This window comes from Clytia hemisphaerica, unplaced genomic scaffold, assembly GCF_902728285.1.
Source record: "Clytia hemisphaerica strain Z4C2 unplaced genomic scaffold, Clytia hemisphaerica genome assembly, whole genome shotgun sequence".
Lineage (NCBI taxonomy): Eukaryota > Metazoa > Cnidaria > Hydrozoa > Leptothecata > Clytiidae > Clytia > Clytia hemisphaerica.
Window position 1 is genome coordinate 266,242 of NW_027104047.1, and position 14,504 is coordinate 280,745.

Here is a 14,504-nt window from a genome sequence, read left to right on the forward strand (position 1 = left end):
TTAATCGTAAGGAATCGTTAGTTAGGAATCGTGGAACGAGGTGATGAGCGTCGAGTGTAGAACAAATTCATATCGAAAAGAGATGATAGGAAAAGAAATAAAATTGATGACATCAAGTCAAAACTTTGTAAAGTGTTTTCAAAAGTTGGTCGTAAACTAGTAAATACTGTTGAAATAGAAGAAATAAAATAAGAATAAACATTAAAGTCTCTTTTTGATTGGTTCCTGATCACAATCTTTACATTGGGGATGTCTTCATCATCGTCATCCACACCATGCAAGTACTCGGCACAATATACGCAAATTGGCTCATAGCCGCACTTTTAATACAGTTTTTCGATGGGATCAGCACAACAGTGGTCTTTTATGAACACATCCTTCGGAAGATTTTTGACTTGCATATCCTCAAATACTAGACCACATGTATAGTCGATGTCTTCAAAAAGTTTCCAACATTTGTTTGGTATTTTTGGTTAGTTTTTTCTTAGAAAAAACCAAACGCCACTTTCCACATTCGGCACATTCGACCATCACATCCGTGTTCTTTGCGTGTTGCACTGAGGGAGAGAATGGCATCTTTACACGCTTCGATTTTGGTTTCACTTTACTGCTTGGTCGGTTCTGAAACAAAAATCATAATAAAAGATAAAACATAGTCAGACTTTTCATCTAGTTGAGATATAAAATGCAAGCCTTAAAATAATATTTTTTGTGTTAATTTTTTTTTATCATTTAACTTGATCATATCAATCCTTTACCTCTTTCGTCTCGGTCCCATAAACCTCATGAAACTTTTTATAATGATCGTCAACTGGAACTGGATCCGGAAGCCATTTCATGTCTTTCGTTTGGTCATCACTTCTTGGTCTACACGATTGAAAGAAGAAATAATTTTAAAACTAGACTGTTATTTGCCTTTAGAATGAGCTATCTTTGATTTTAAATTGACTTTTGATGTACAATGATTTGTTCAAATTCCACAAGACAAAACATATTGCGAATACATTTTTTTTGCTTTAACTTACTTGCAGATGGTACATGTGGCAATGCCACACTTCTTGATCTGAAACGAATAATGCGTCTCTTTACAACAATGCTTTAAGAAGTTTTTTAGGTTTTGACAGTTTTTCACATCCTTCTTTGTAGTACTACCTCGCTGAAATCAAAGTAAGAACAATATTTTAATAAGTAATATGGGGTTATATGTAATACAACTATAAGACAGCACAACAAGAAACTACCAAAAGCAATGTAGGGGCTACACATGAAAACAAGATGAGTACAAATTCTTTCATAAATACCAAAAGTGTATTGTCAACTTCGAGACATTGATTCCATATAGCATCGATGGCCTCTTCATCTGCTGGAAGGAAAGTTTCGAACTGTTTGTCCTTTAAAGCGAGCCGTTTCATTTGAGACTGGAGCAGCAATAACGGGCTTTCCATCGAATCAGCATAGGTAAGTTTTTGTTCAGCATCCAAACCCTCTCTGATTTGTTTCATGTTTTTGAGTTTCGCTGAATTGAAAGAGGAAAACATAGCTTATTATAATAAATTCAAAACTACAAATTATAAACGCATTGAGGGTTCTGTTAAAATACCATTTCTAGTTAAGATACGGCTTTGGTTTAAGTCTTGAAGAAGATAAAATCTATACTAAGAGAAAAAGCAATTCACACTGTATAATAGACTGTATGATGATATAATTTACCTAAAGTTTCCTCGAACTTGTCATCTATTTTTCTACGCATAACACCAACACCCTGGAGCCCGAGATTCAAAATACTCATTATTCGTTCTACAGGATTTGCCCATGAATTGCTAGGAGCCGTTCTTAAAGCCACTAAAGGTCGTTTCCCACTCAGCTTTTGTTGGTCGCAGACAAATGCGCACGGCTCAAATATTGCATAAATTAAATAAATTAAGCCTTAAAGGCTTGTCGCTTCCCAGCCGGCACACAACGTTTTCAAAACGTTTTTTTTAGGTTTAAATTACGTTGTGAAGAAACGCGTTGCCAAAAAAACGTTTTAAAAACGTTTTTCAACGTTGTAGAGAAAACGCATTATTTCATAAGGTTTATAAAACGTTGTTGAAACGTTATAATCCAAACGTTTTTCAAAAGTTTTGCTAACAACGTTTAATAAGCGTTTTTTCTAAACTTGATTTAAACGTGATTTTGATCAACGTTTTTTAAACGTCTATAAAACGTTCTTTTGAGACGAAAGTGTAGTGCCCAAGATTTAAATCTCCCCGTCCCACTCGCCGCCCCCATCGTCCGCCGAATTAACAATGGAATGGCTTCTTTCCTGGACAGTTTTCGAACGTTCGAACGTTCAAACGTTCGAATTCGAAATCACTTGTAGTTCAAAACAAAAATCAAACAAAGTAAAGGTTCTGTAAAAGTTGGTTGTTTCATGCACGAAGAGTGGAAGAAGCTGGTTCTCTTACAAAAATCAACTAGATAATGTAAGTAGTTTACATTAAACTGAAAATGCTTTTGATATTTAAGTTAATTCTTAGAGGCTTTATCGGTGTAGCTTATTTCAGGTTTCAATTTCTGATGATATTTATTTTTGAGAGTAAACCCTGGAAAAAATTACATAATCTTCAGTAAACTTTATGTTAAAACTTTTTATTTTAACTTCTTTTCCCTCAGATTCAAGCTGGAGTGTATTATTGGTTTCCTTATTGCGACTATCCTCAGTTGACTTTGTGTGGTCGCCAGCAGAAAGTACCGAAAATATGCTAGTAAAGGTAGGTGAAATGTAACCAGATTTTAATAATATCTTTCTAAAACTATGCTAATTTCTTGTTAATACCCCTGCATCACTGAGTGAGCTTGGTACTTCAAACTACTGAAATTTGACTTGGAAACACCCCTGTCTCAACGACAATAATTTAGCAAAGTCCTTGGTAGAATACATTTCGTGAAACTTAAAGTTCGGCCATGAAATTTAAGAAGTTTTTTCTTTATCCTTTTGGATTCTTTTTTTCCGTGGAAAGAAAAGGTAGTTTTCAACGTCTCAACCGCAGCTAAAAAATCTTTAAACATCAAATTTACTATTCGTCTTTTATTTTTTCAGGATCGCAAATGTGTGAAGGAGACCAAAGAAATCGCAAGATATCGTTTTTTAACACTTCGAATAGCAATCATACTGGAAACTTTTGGAATGATTATCACAAAGATGCCAGAAAGGAAGGACGGAAGAGAAAGAACATCAAATTTTTGATTTCATTGCGTTTAATTTATACTGATTGTAGATTTTCATACCCAGAAAATTATATGGAAAAGAGCATTCAAAGAAAATTCAAATGTGTGTACGGTCTTTCTCATAATAGTGCAATGAATAGGAATTATTTTGGCAAAGAACGTATAGAGACGTGTTAAAACCAATCTAAAATAACTTTTAAAGACGTTTTTAAGTCGTCTCTATGGAATACATTTGTCACATGAAAACAATAAACTTGGTATATCGATCGTTCTTCTTGGTATATCGATCGATATACTTAGTATATCGTCGTTATTCTTAGTTTTTCATCGTTATTCTGAGTAAGTCGGATCGAAATACTAGGAATATCGCGCATTTAAAAAAATAATCAACTACGGTAGCCGATTATCTAAATATTTTAAGTGTGTCCATGCATTCAGAAATAAAAAACTTTGGCGGGAAAGGGAAAAGGACTCTGCTGAACAATAATGATGGTTGCGCACATGTACATCAGTCCAGTGTTGTTAATATAGTTTAGTTTATCTATATATTAATAGCCGTAGTCTGTATGTGTGTTTGTTGGTTGGTTGGTTTTTTGTGTGTCACTTTCGTTTTCGCAAGCAATGTTTTGTTCTTTTAAAAGATGACTTTTATTTTGTTCTTGCTCCACAAATTTGTTTAACGATATTCGCGCCGTTTTATAAAGACTTTGATTTGATTGATAGATTAGACTTTTTCTTTTTTTTTCTTTCTTTTCTTTTGTTTTATGTTTTCGAATGTAATTAACGACCTTATTTGATTTGAGACATTCGAATTCTTTTCAAAACAAAAGAAATTTTTTAAACAGAATCTGTTAAAGAAAAGATAACAAATATAAAATAAAACACAAGAATCACATAACAAGTTTAACTAGAATTATTTCTTCGTAAAAACGGATCTTTAAACATGTATGTCGATAATTATTTTGCTGTAAATCTAAGTCATTGTTGAATTTGAAAAATTATTGAAGTTATGACGAAGTTATTTTATAAAAAACAATATAAAATTGCGCTATCTATCACGCTTTTTTGTCTGCGTGTCCTAGCTGCCTTCCGGGGGGGGGGACTATGGTTGCGAGCTGACTTTCGGCCCTGCCCCTCGGACCCTTAGCAGAATAAAGAGGAGAAGAAACAAGGGAAATTGTTTGAATTTTAATTCACTTTTTGGAACTAATTTGACCAAATTTCTATCTTTCTGGGGGCAAAAAGTTGAAATTTTCCTATTTTTCCGATTCTTAGTGGGACTGAAGTTTGATTTTCCGATTTTTCAAACTGCCATGTTTCAAAAAGGCACACTTAAGGCCGGCACATACCCATACCCATACCCTTCTCTTGCCTAAGTACCCCCCCCCCATCGGGCTGCCTTTTTTCGACAAATCGCGTGTCATGTCTATTATTTCACTCCGCTTATCTTGACATCAAAGTTTTCCTAAACATCAAGAACTACGGCAAATATAACGCAAGCGAAGCGAGAAAAAAAATCTAATTGCAGAGCCGTCTCGGACGTCGCTGGTCGCCGGTATGGTGTAATTTGGGAATGATGCCCTTTCTGTTTTCTGATCATTTTTGCCACAAAAATCTTTTTCAAAATATGGTTAAAAGATACGTCACCCGGGAGGGATAGAGTAAAACTTTGACGAGAATTCTTCCCTTAAATTTTGATTTCATCGTGTTTAAGCCACCTTCCCAACATCCCAAAGGACTTTAAATGCGTTCAGCAAACAGCTAAACCGGCGTGCGACGATCTTTTGTGTATCCTTTTCAAACATTGTTGATCGCATTCACAATGATAATGGACAAGTTAATTATGTAAAAGGTTGTTTACTTACTAGATGTACTAATGAAGGGCAAGCCCACTTGTCGAGTTTATTCTCTCTGTGTCTGTGTTGCTAAAATGAGGAAAGTTGAGCATTTTATACTTTATTTTTAGATTATATGCAGCACCAAATTCTTACAGTGTTGATCGCATTCACAATGATAATGGGCAAGTTAATTATGTAAAAGGTTGTTAACTTACTAGATGTATTAATGGAGGGCAAGCCAACTTGTCGAGTTTGTTCTCTCTGTGTTTGTGGTGCTAAAGAGAGGAAAGTTGAACATTTTAAACTTTATTTTTAGATTATATGCAGCACCAAATTCTTACAGTGTTGATCCCATTCACAATGATAATGGGCAAGTTAATTATTTAAAAGGTTGTTTACTTACTAGATGTACTATTGGAGGGCAAGCCAACTTGTCGAGTTTGTTCTCTCTGTGTTTGTGGTGCTAAAGAAAGGAAAGTTGAGCATTTTAAACTTTATTTTTAGATTATATGCAGCACCAAATTCTTACAGTGTTGATCGCATTCACAATGATAATGGACAAGTTAATTATGTAAAAGGTTGTTTACTTACTAGATGTACTAATGGAGGGCAAGCCAACTTGTCGAGTTTGTTCTCTCTGTGTTTGTGTTGCTAAAACGAGGAAAGTTGAGCATTTTATACTTTATTTTTAGATTATATGCAGCACCGAATTCTTACAGTGCTGATCGCATTCACAATGATAATGGGAAAGTTAATTATGTAAAAGGTCGTTTACTTACTAGATGTACTAATGGAGGGCAAGCCAACTTGTCGAGTTTGTTCTCTGTGTGTTTGTGTTGCTAAAGTAAAAAGAGGAAAATTGAGCATTTTATACTTTATTTTTAGATTATATGAAGCACCAAATTCTTACAGTGCTGATCGCATTTACAATGATAATGGGCAAGTTGATTATGTAAAAGATTGTTTACTTACTAGAGGCAAGTCAACTTGTCGAGTTTGTTCTCTCTGTGTTTGTGTTACTAAAATGAGGAAAGTTGAGCATTTTATACTTTATTTTTAGATTATATGCAGCACCAAATTCTTACAGTGTTGATCGCATTCACAATGATAATGGGCAAGTTAATTATTTAAAAGGTTCTTTACTTACTAGATGTACTAATGGAGGGCAAGGTAACTTGTCGAGTTTGTTCTCTCTGTGTTTGTGTTACTAAAAAAGAAAAGTTAGCCATTTTATACTTTATTTTTAGAAAACTTTTGCACCATTGCTTACAGTTGAACACATTCAAAAAGATAACAGACAATATACTTATGTAAAAGGTTATTTACTTACTAGATATACTAATGGAGGTTAAGCACCATTTTCTTACATTTTAACACATTGAAACAAGTGATACTTTTATGGCCCTACCTGATTATTAAAACCAATAACAAACAAAGAACAACTAAAATAACATGATGGACATTCAAAATTTAACCTATAGAATCTTAACTACTTAAAAATGTTTACCGAAAAAAAACAAGCTTTAATGAATATTTGATGACATTCTTTTAAAAGAATTCAACTCCTAAAATATTTAAATTTGGTATTTAACCCTTTCTGGATGACTGAAAGACTTGAACTTCTTATTTGCAGCCCTGATCACTAAAATGTAAATTTTCTTGACTGCTGTCTCACAAACCTTGGTTTTCCAGAGTACTAATGTAGATATAACTTCAGAGGATATGCGAAGGCAGTGTCCACCAAATTGGACTCGCTTTGGTTTCATAAATGGTATTTTTTCTGAGTGGTCACGCCAAGGTTTTTGACTCTTCTGAGGAGTCTTGTATATGTGCTTTCTAGTTATTTTTCTAACTTTCTAGATCAAGTCACTGAACCATAAAAAAGAATAAGTACAATAGTAATTTTAAAATTTATAATTTTAAAGTTACTGTAAAAGGTTGTTTACTTACTGTTGGAGGGTAAGCTAACTTGTTGAGGTGTGTTCTGGGCAGTGGATGAGCTATCAACAGAAAATTGAAATAATTTTAATTCGGAGGAAGCATTATGGTTTAAAATTGTATTTGTTTTTTTGCTGTTTTAATTTTTTTAAATCCCTGCAAAGTATAAAATGAGAATGGGGTAATATTACCTAAAGTTCTTGCCACCATTGGTGGTAGGCCCAATGGAGTGAAGGTTGCTAGAATAGAAAGCAATATACTATCATTCAATCAGTATAAGCAATAAGAAAAATAAATTATGGTAACAAAGTAGTTTCATGGCAATCTTTAGTTCCTTGATTACTGATAGAAAGTTGAAAGTTAATTTTTGTCCCCAAGTAATTTTACACAAGTTGCTTTTTGGTCTCCATTTCAAACTGTCTGTCTCAATAAAGAATGACCTAGAAATTTAACTTACATGAGCCAGAATTGGTTAGACATATTCTTGGTCTGTAAGTAGCTGAAGGTGAAATATGAAAATATCATCAGGTTTTAATAGCAACTAGATTCAAAATGTTGAAAAATAAAGAGGTAAAATATTAGAAATTGTTTGATTATCCCTTTCTCAGTGCATAGTATTAGCACGACCCTGCCGACGTACCCGCAATGGGGTGCTGAAATTTAGAAATTTTGCAACCCGACAGTTGGGTGTTAAATTGTCGGGTGCTCAGGCTCACCACTGCTGAAAAGCCCCTGGCTGTTGCCCAGTTTCCAGAAAAGGGTTTTCCAATATATATTCAGTCCAATCCAACAACTCAATAAGTACGATAAAAATTGGCAATAATAAATAAAAACAGGGTAGCTCAGTTCAGATTGATTGCTTATGACAATTTGCTTGTGTCGCAGAAAAATAAATTTGAGGGGCTTGAAAAACGAGCGTGGTTCATGATTTTCAGATTATTCGTGGTTACACTTACGTAACCTAAATTAATGTATAACTAAAACGGCACCATTAGGCACTCTTTACGAGGCATAAGCAGGTGATCACCAAACTCAATGCGGTCATGTGGATAAAAGTGACAGAGAAAATACAGGGCGGAGAACCGCCCAACGCCCCGAAGGCGGTGTCGGGTGCCGATTGTTGGGTTTTTTCGAAAATTTAGAAAATTCAGCACCTGACACCGGCAGTTCAAGCACCGGACTGTCCTGGCAGGGTCGCATTATTAAAAAAAAAAAAGGCCACTTTAAACGCAACTTACTGGTAACTGTTGTTGTTGTAGGTAATGTATTCCCTAAAAACATTAAATTTAGATATAATCTATAGTAAAAAATGTTGGTTTGTCGTAACCCGACACTAGATTTTGTAGGAGGGTTGGTCGGTCAAAAAAAAAAATGTATTTTGTTGATTTTTGAAATTTTTAGTTTCTTTTTGATTTTTAGACCATAAAAAAATTTTCTTTGCTAGGAAGTTTAGAGTATATTTCTAAAATATCTTATACACCAGCCTTTCCCATGCCGGGACTCCAGATTTGCTCTCTACTGTTTTTTTAATAGACCATTTTTTAAAGACGACGCCATTATACCTCCAATAATTAAGCGCGGAAAGATTACGTAATGAAATTCCCTGAAAGCAGATTATCAGCCCCGCGAGTTTTTATCTGCACGGCTGTTACCAATACAAGTTTCCGTACAGCAAGCTAAAAAGTACACGTCATACATTCATTAGGTTGTAAAGTCCAAGAGCCTAATGATTATATCTCTACTTTCTAGCTTGCCTCCACGGACACTTGTATAGGTAACAACTGTGCAGATAAAAACTCAGCGTGCGGCTAATCCTTTGCTTTCAGGGAACTTTATTACGTAATCTTTCAGCGCTTAATTATTGGAGGTATAATGGCGTTATCATAAAAAATGGTCTACGGTGAGCTGGTTTTCGCTTGAATTTGCTTAGCTAGGTGGTTTTTGAACTTTAAATTTCATTCCACACAAAATTGAGCATCCAAAGTGTTAGCACATACAATTGACTTCCCCTAAACAATCTCCAGCAAGACAGATTTGTTCACCTCCCCCAAACCTTTTTAAACACAGCGATGCAGGACAAATCTTCCCCTTGCAAAATTTGAATTACAGGAAAGGTGTATTGGGCTTCGTAGTAGCAGATTATCAAATCAAACAAAAAGCATCCAAGATCAAGAAGAAGAGAAGAAGCATACCATTCATATTAACCATTTCCCGAAATCTTCCACCTGGGCGCGCCAATGTATCTGTTCTTCCTCTTTTTCTTGGCATTTTGCATTTGCTGGCTGTACTAAATAAATTTCAAATTTATCGCTTGGGTTAAAGAATAATCAATTTTTTTTATATTCCATTTAGCCAAGAAAATTGAAACATAAAATTTGAAATTAAGAGGTTTTCCTCACAGGACCATACAGTATTGGGACTACAAAATGCTAGTGTTTTCTGCAATAACTCTACCATTAAAATCTTTAGGAAATCTAACTTATTATTTGGCTAAATCACTCCCGAAACATGTCTTTGGATACTTCTTAGACATTTTGTCACATTTTTTTCATGGTTAAACATGCCATTTTTTGTGTTAGGGTACCACAAAATGCTAGTGACGTTTTTTGGTGAAAACTCTTGAACAAAACTTTCTGATGAAAAATAAACAACTGGGACTTATTTTCAGGAGCAAAATACACCTCTGATTTGATTTGTAGTGTTATTGGAAAATTCTTTGTGGTGTTATAAGCATTTTGATGGTTTTGGGTCTACAAAATGCTTGTCCAGAAATGCTTGATTACGGAACTTTAGGTAAATTTGTAATCGTTCTTTTTTGATGTTTTACTAAAGGGAATGTTCAGAGAAACAAAATAAAGTCATAACATTGCTAAAAGTAACGGGTAGATATAAAACTGTGATGATATCTTTTATAGTCATTTTTCCGAAATCTACTTCTGTGCAAAATAGCCTAACATCAGTTTTATTTTGTCAAAAAATCAACAATTTTAGACTAACGTCAATTGTCTTTGAGTATTAATATCTTGTCGCTGCTTTTACTTATTGGAATCAGATCTTTTTAGCAGTCATCTTCATGTTCTAGTGTACTAAAATTTAAATAATTAACCGTTTTATTTTTCGATTAGGCGGCAATCACAAATATCTTTATTTCGCTTCCTTGTTGGGTCCAAATAGTGAGTCGGTCGGTCGGTCGGTCGTAAAAATTTCCGGGTGTCCATTTTTCCATCCATTTTAGGTGTGTATTCCTGAAGGAAACTACCAGAGCCAGCCAGCAGCCAAAACAACCGCGTGTTATGGGTGGTTTCAAATTTTAACCTTTGAACCATGTGACCTCCGACAGCTTGGTAAAATCCTAGTGTTTTCATTATGTAAACGAAAGTACTCACAACATAGTTGTGACGTCGAGAAAATCAAAACGATAGAGAACATCGTAAATTCCTTGCCAATTAAGTAGTGTAAAAAACGATTTTTTAATTAATTGATTTTCAGTTCATTTACTCCCAAGATAATTACTTTGCACTTTTAACGACTTTTGATCAACAATCATCGATCGTTACAATTCATTGCACATCGTCTTTTAGACGATTTCAATTTCAGATAACTTGAGCTCCACCGCAGATGATTGAAAAAGTCAATTCTGGTGGTGATAAGATTTATATGAGAGTAATCGTCATGAAAAGCGCTAATAACATATCGAAAAATGGAGATTCCCAAGATTGGCGAAAGTATCTTAAATCTTGGTTTAAAAAATCTCTTTGATCTTTCTTTTTTTCTTTTGTTATTTGCTTAAGTCATCGATGACTTGTGAGGCATTTCTCATAATGAAAACACACGGATTTTACCAAGCTGTCCGACCCCAAAATGACGCATGTAATGAAAGAGCAGCTTCTTTAACCAGACAATGAAACTCTCCTTTGTTTTTTCTAATCTTGTAAATATCTCTTATCCAAAACCGAGATTTTCTTTTTTTCTTTTTTTCTTGTAATCTTCTTCTTAAAATCAGTAGAAGCAAAACTTTCATGTTGATTGCCGCCATATTTAAAAAAAAATTTTGTTTTTGTTTTGATTTTGAATTTAAGCGCGCCGCTTTCTTTTTTTGAAAGTTTCAATGGAATGAGAAAATTGGTCGCCGACCAATGCGCTCGAGCCGTGCGCATTGGTCTGCGACCAAAAAAAGCTGAGTGGGAAGCGACCTTAAGACGTCAAAGTCCAATTTGCGAAATAAAGCAATCAGGGACAATTTGACCGAAACGTAAGTCAGGCGATGATCAGGTCCACCATCTGTGTAGATCAAAATTACAGGTGGCACATTATCTAAATAGGGAAAAAGTAGACAAAAAATTCAATTAATGTTTTTCTACTACTCATCAACTTTTAGAAAATCAAAAAAAAGAATCTGTAAACAAAAGACAGCTTATACTATCAATGTTTTATCGCCTCATTTTTTGTTCCCTTATGTGTAGATACTAATAGCAACTTTTTAACATCTTAATTAGAATCCTGTATAAATAAAGAGGTTCCCATTCAACTTTTCTTTAGTATAGATTTTTAAATTCCTAAAGTCATTACCATCATATCGTTTATTGATCATCTCAGTCAGTTCAGCCATGTGACGATATGGAGATGAGGGTTGGAAAACGGTATCTTTGAAACCAACAAAGACTTGTCCTCGGTGGAAGCTCTCGTCAATTTTATCAGGAATATCAATCTAAAAATATATTATACGTACAAGTAACAAGAGAAAGAAAAGGTAAATAGAATGAAAATTGAAAATCAAAAGAAAAAAATCAAAAAGAAAAACTTCTATTCCCTTTCAATAATATTGAAAACAGGGCTTACTATCAAATTAACTGAAGGAGTAATTCCAGATTTAGTAAAATCATGATCTCCAACTGCCATGGTCTGATTCTCGCCAACGATCACCTTATTTCCTTAAAAGGAAGAACAAATTTAAGAATTTTGTTATTTATCTTTTTACGAGTAACGAGTTTGTTCAACATTAAAAATTTCCCATTTAGACTGAATTTAGCTGAATAGGGAAGATATACCTCTCTCAGCTGCAGCCACTGGGTAGCCAGGTTCGCCAACTTTAACCTTGTGTTTGTCGTCCATGCTTATCAGCAGAGATAATTCCTTGAATTTGATGGCATACTCCCTCAAGTATCTCCAGGAAGCAGCGCAATAGTGGGCGTCTATATGATTCACTCTGACCTGTAGTATAAAATAAATCTGTAAAAAATATATGCAACCCAAGGATGCGATAGATTTTCAAATTAAAAATGCTTGCCCAAGGAAAGCTTTTAACAAAAATTGTAACTTTCACTCTGATCAACAATTTAAAAAATCAAACACACCAATATATTTATTACCAAAAACAAAAACTGCAGGGAAAATTTTGTATGTATTGAGGAGGAGATCGATAAATCTTGCAGCAGAATAAAAATATTTACCTGCCGTTTTTGTACCATCATCTTTATTTTCATTCGACCTTTATAATATTTCTTTGTTGCAGCATTTTGATTCAAAGGTTGGAACTGGTAACGTAACCATTTTACTGATGGGATTGCAGTGCCTGCTGGAACCAATTCCTTGACTCTCTGATTGAGGTCTCTGAAGCTTATTGCCTTTGCTATATACAGCATCTCTCCATGACGACGATCTTGACAAGCAACACCAATGGACTCACTAAGATATTTTTCAGTTGCCTTAAAGAAATCAGCATATTTATCCTCCTTGCTCCCATTTCCAGACCTAAGGTCGACTACAATGTCAGGATCTTCTTGGATGATTGCAAATGAGAGACGTTCATCAATGTCCTGAGTACTAGATTCATCATTTGTTAAGTCCTTAAAAATTGCTCGCAGTGCTACCTTAGACCCAACAAAACCATAAGTATTGATAAACTCCCGCTTAGTGATTCTGCGTTCATATTTTCGGAGGTCTTTCTCGATTCTTTTTATCAAAGTGTTACAATTCGTTATTTTGTCCTTATCTTGGAGGTTTGGATCTAGTTTCCATATAAAACTTTGAGATGGTTTTGGGCCCCCTGGAAGGTGTGTGTACAAGCAAAATTTCTGTGATAATCCAAAAGATTTCAGGGAAACCATACAATCATAAATTTGCTGTCTTGTCAGTCCTGAAGGTAAATGCTCTCGAATTGAGATAATTTCATTATAACCAATACGGTTTAGTTCTTTATCTAGTTTGGTAAGTTTTGATCCGACTGGTCTTGTGCTTGATTCTATAATCATAATTTTGCATTTTTCCTCTACTTCACTTCTAGGAGTTTCATGTACAAGTTTCATTTTCTTGCTTTTTCTATTGATAATAGAACAGTAATTATCCACTGAATCGCACAGGCCTGAAGAAAACTGCTGAAAGTTTGACGGCCATTTTGTTTTATTGAAAAGAATTTTTTCTTTCAGAGTCACAACTAGTTCGCTAAGCTTGGATGAGGACATGTTGACCCGTTTCCTGTGTTTGGATTTTTCAGGGACATTGAATCCAGAGAACACTTCTATTCTGATGGGATCCCATCAATCAACCAAAAAGCTTTGGAAATCGCTTCATCTCAAGGTGCTTCCTCGTGGCTGACCACTCTTCCACTGAAAGAAGAGAATTTTGTATTGAATAAACGTGAATTCGCTGACGCACTCCACATGAGGTATGGCTGGGAAATGAAGCGACTGCCCATCAAATGTGCCTGCTCAGCCAACTTCACAATCGACCATGCGCTATCTTGCCATCTTGGCGGCTACGTTATCCATCGACATAACAACGTTCGCGATACTCTGGCAACCATGATGAATGAAGTCTGTCACGACGTGTCGATCGAGCCCCAGCTTATGGATTTGTCTCGTGAACAGGTCGATTTACCACGCTCATCTGTTACTGGGAATGAAGCTAGGGCGGATGTTAGTGCTAATGGATTTTGGCAGCGGTATCAAAGAGCATTTTTTGACGTGAAGGTTTGCAACCTTTTAGCTCCGAGCTATCGCATAAAATCTATTGGCACTACATTCACTTCCCTTGAAAAGCAAAAGAAGAGAGCATATAAGGAACGGATTCTTCAAGTTGAGAAAGGGACTTTCACCCCATTAGTATTTGGTGCTACAGGTGGTGTAGCCCGAGAATGCTCGATTTTTATGAGCAGGTTAGCTGATAAAATCTCGGCAAAACAAAAATGCTCGAAAAGTGAGGTTGTGAATGGCATACGACGCAAAATTTCCTTCGTTTTGATCCGATCAGTGGTTGCTTGCCTGAGAGGTGAACGATCGAGTCGTTCGTTTACCCCAGAACAAGCGGCACTGAAGGACTCCAAACTGACGGAAATTTTGACGTCCTTGCATGTTTGAGTGTTGTGGGTTAGACGATTACATAGGCTACTTTTTCGAGGGTTTCTTTTCAGTTTTTCATCATTTTGGTCTTTTCAGGTGTTTCATTGTTCTCTTTTTTTACAATTTATACAAAAGTATGTTTGTTAATATATTTGACTCATGTAGTATATCATTTTGATTA

The 14,504-nt window shown here is 35.1% G+C and overlaps 3 long non-coding RNA genes and 1 pseudogene across 3 annotated transcripts; 1 reads left to right on the top strand and 3 right to left on the bottom strand.

Annotated features, from left to right (window-relative positions):
* Positions 1 to 97: 97 nt before the first annotated feature.
* LOC136811875 (uncharacterized) lies at positions 98 to 12,457 on the bottom strand (annotated as a pseudogene).
* On the top strand, positions 2,324 to 3,288 carry LOC136811872 (uncharacterized). Its single transcript, XR_010847287.1, has 3 exons — positions 2,324 to 2,465; positions 2,656 to 2,753; positions 3,083 to 3,288. It is a non-coding gene; the product is annotated as an uncharacterized lncRNA (long non-coding RNA).
* Positions 5,453 to 6,254, bottom strand: LOC136811873 (uncharacterized). Its single transcript, XR_010847288.1, has 4 exons — positions 6,196 to 6,254; positions 5,828 to 5,887; positions 5,640 to 5,699; positions 5,453 to 5,511 (listed from the first exon to the last, which is right to left on the bottom strand). It is a non-coding gene; the product is annotated as an uncharacterized lncRNA (long non-coding RNA).
* On the bottom strand, positions 7,033 to 8,258 carry LOC136811874 (uncharacterized). The gene is made up of 4 exons (XR_010847289.1): positions 8,225 to 8,258; positions 7,444 to 7,485; positions 7,178 to 7,225; positions 7,033 to 7,048 (listed from the first exon to the last, which is right to left on the bottom strand). It is a non-coding gene; the product is annotated as an uncharacterized lncRNA (long non-coding RNA).
* Positions 12,458 to 14,504: the final 2,047 nt, after the last annotated feature.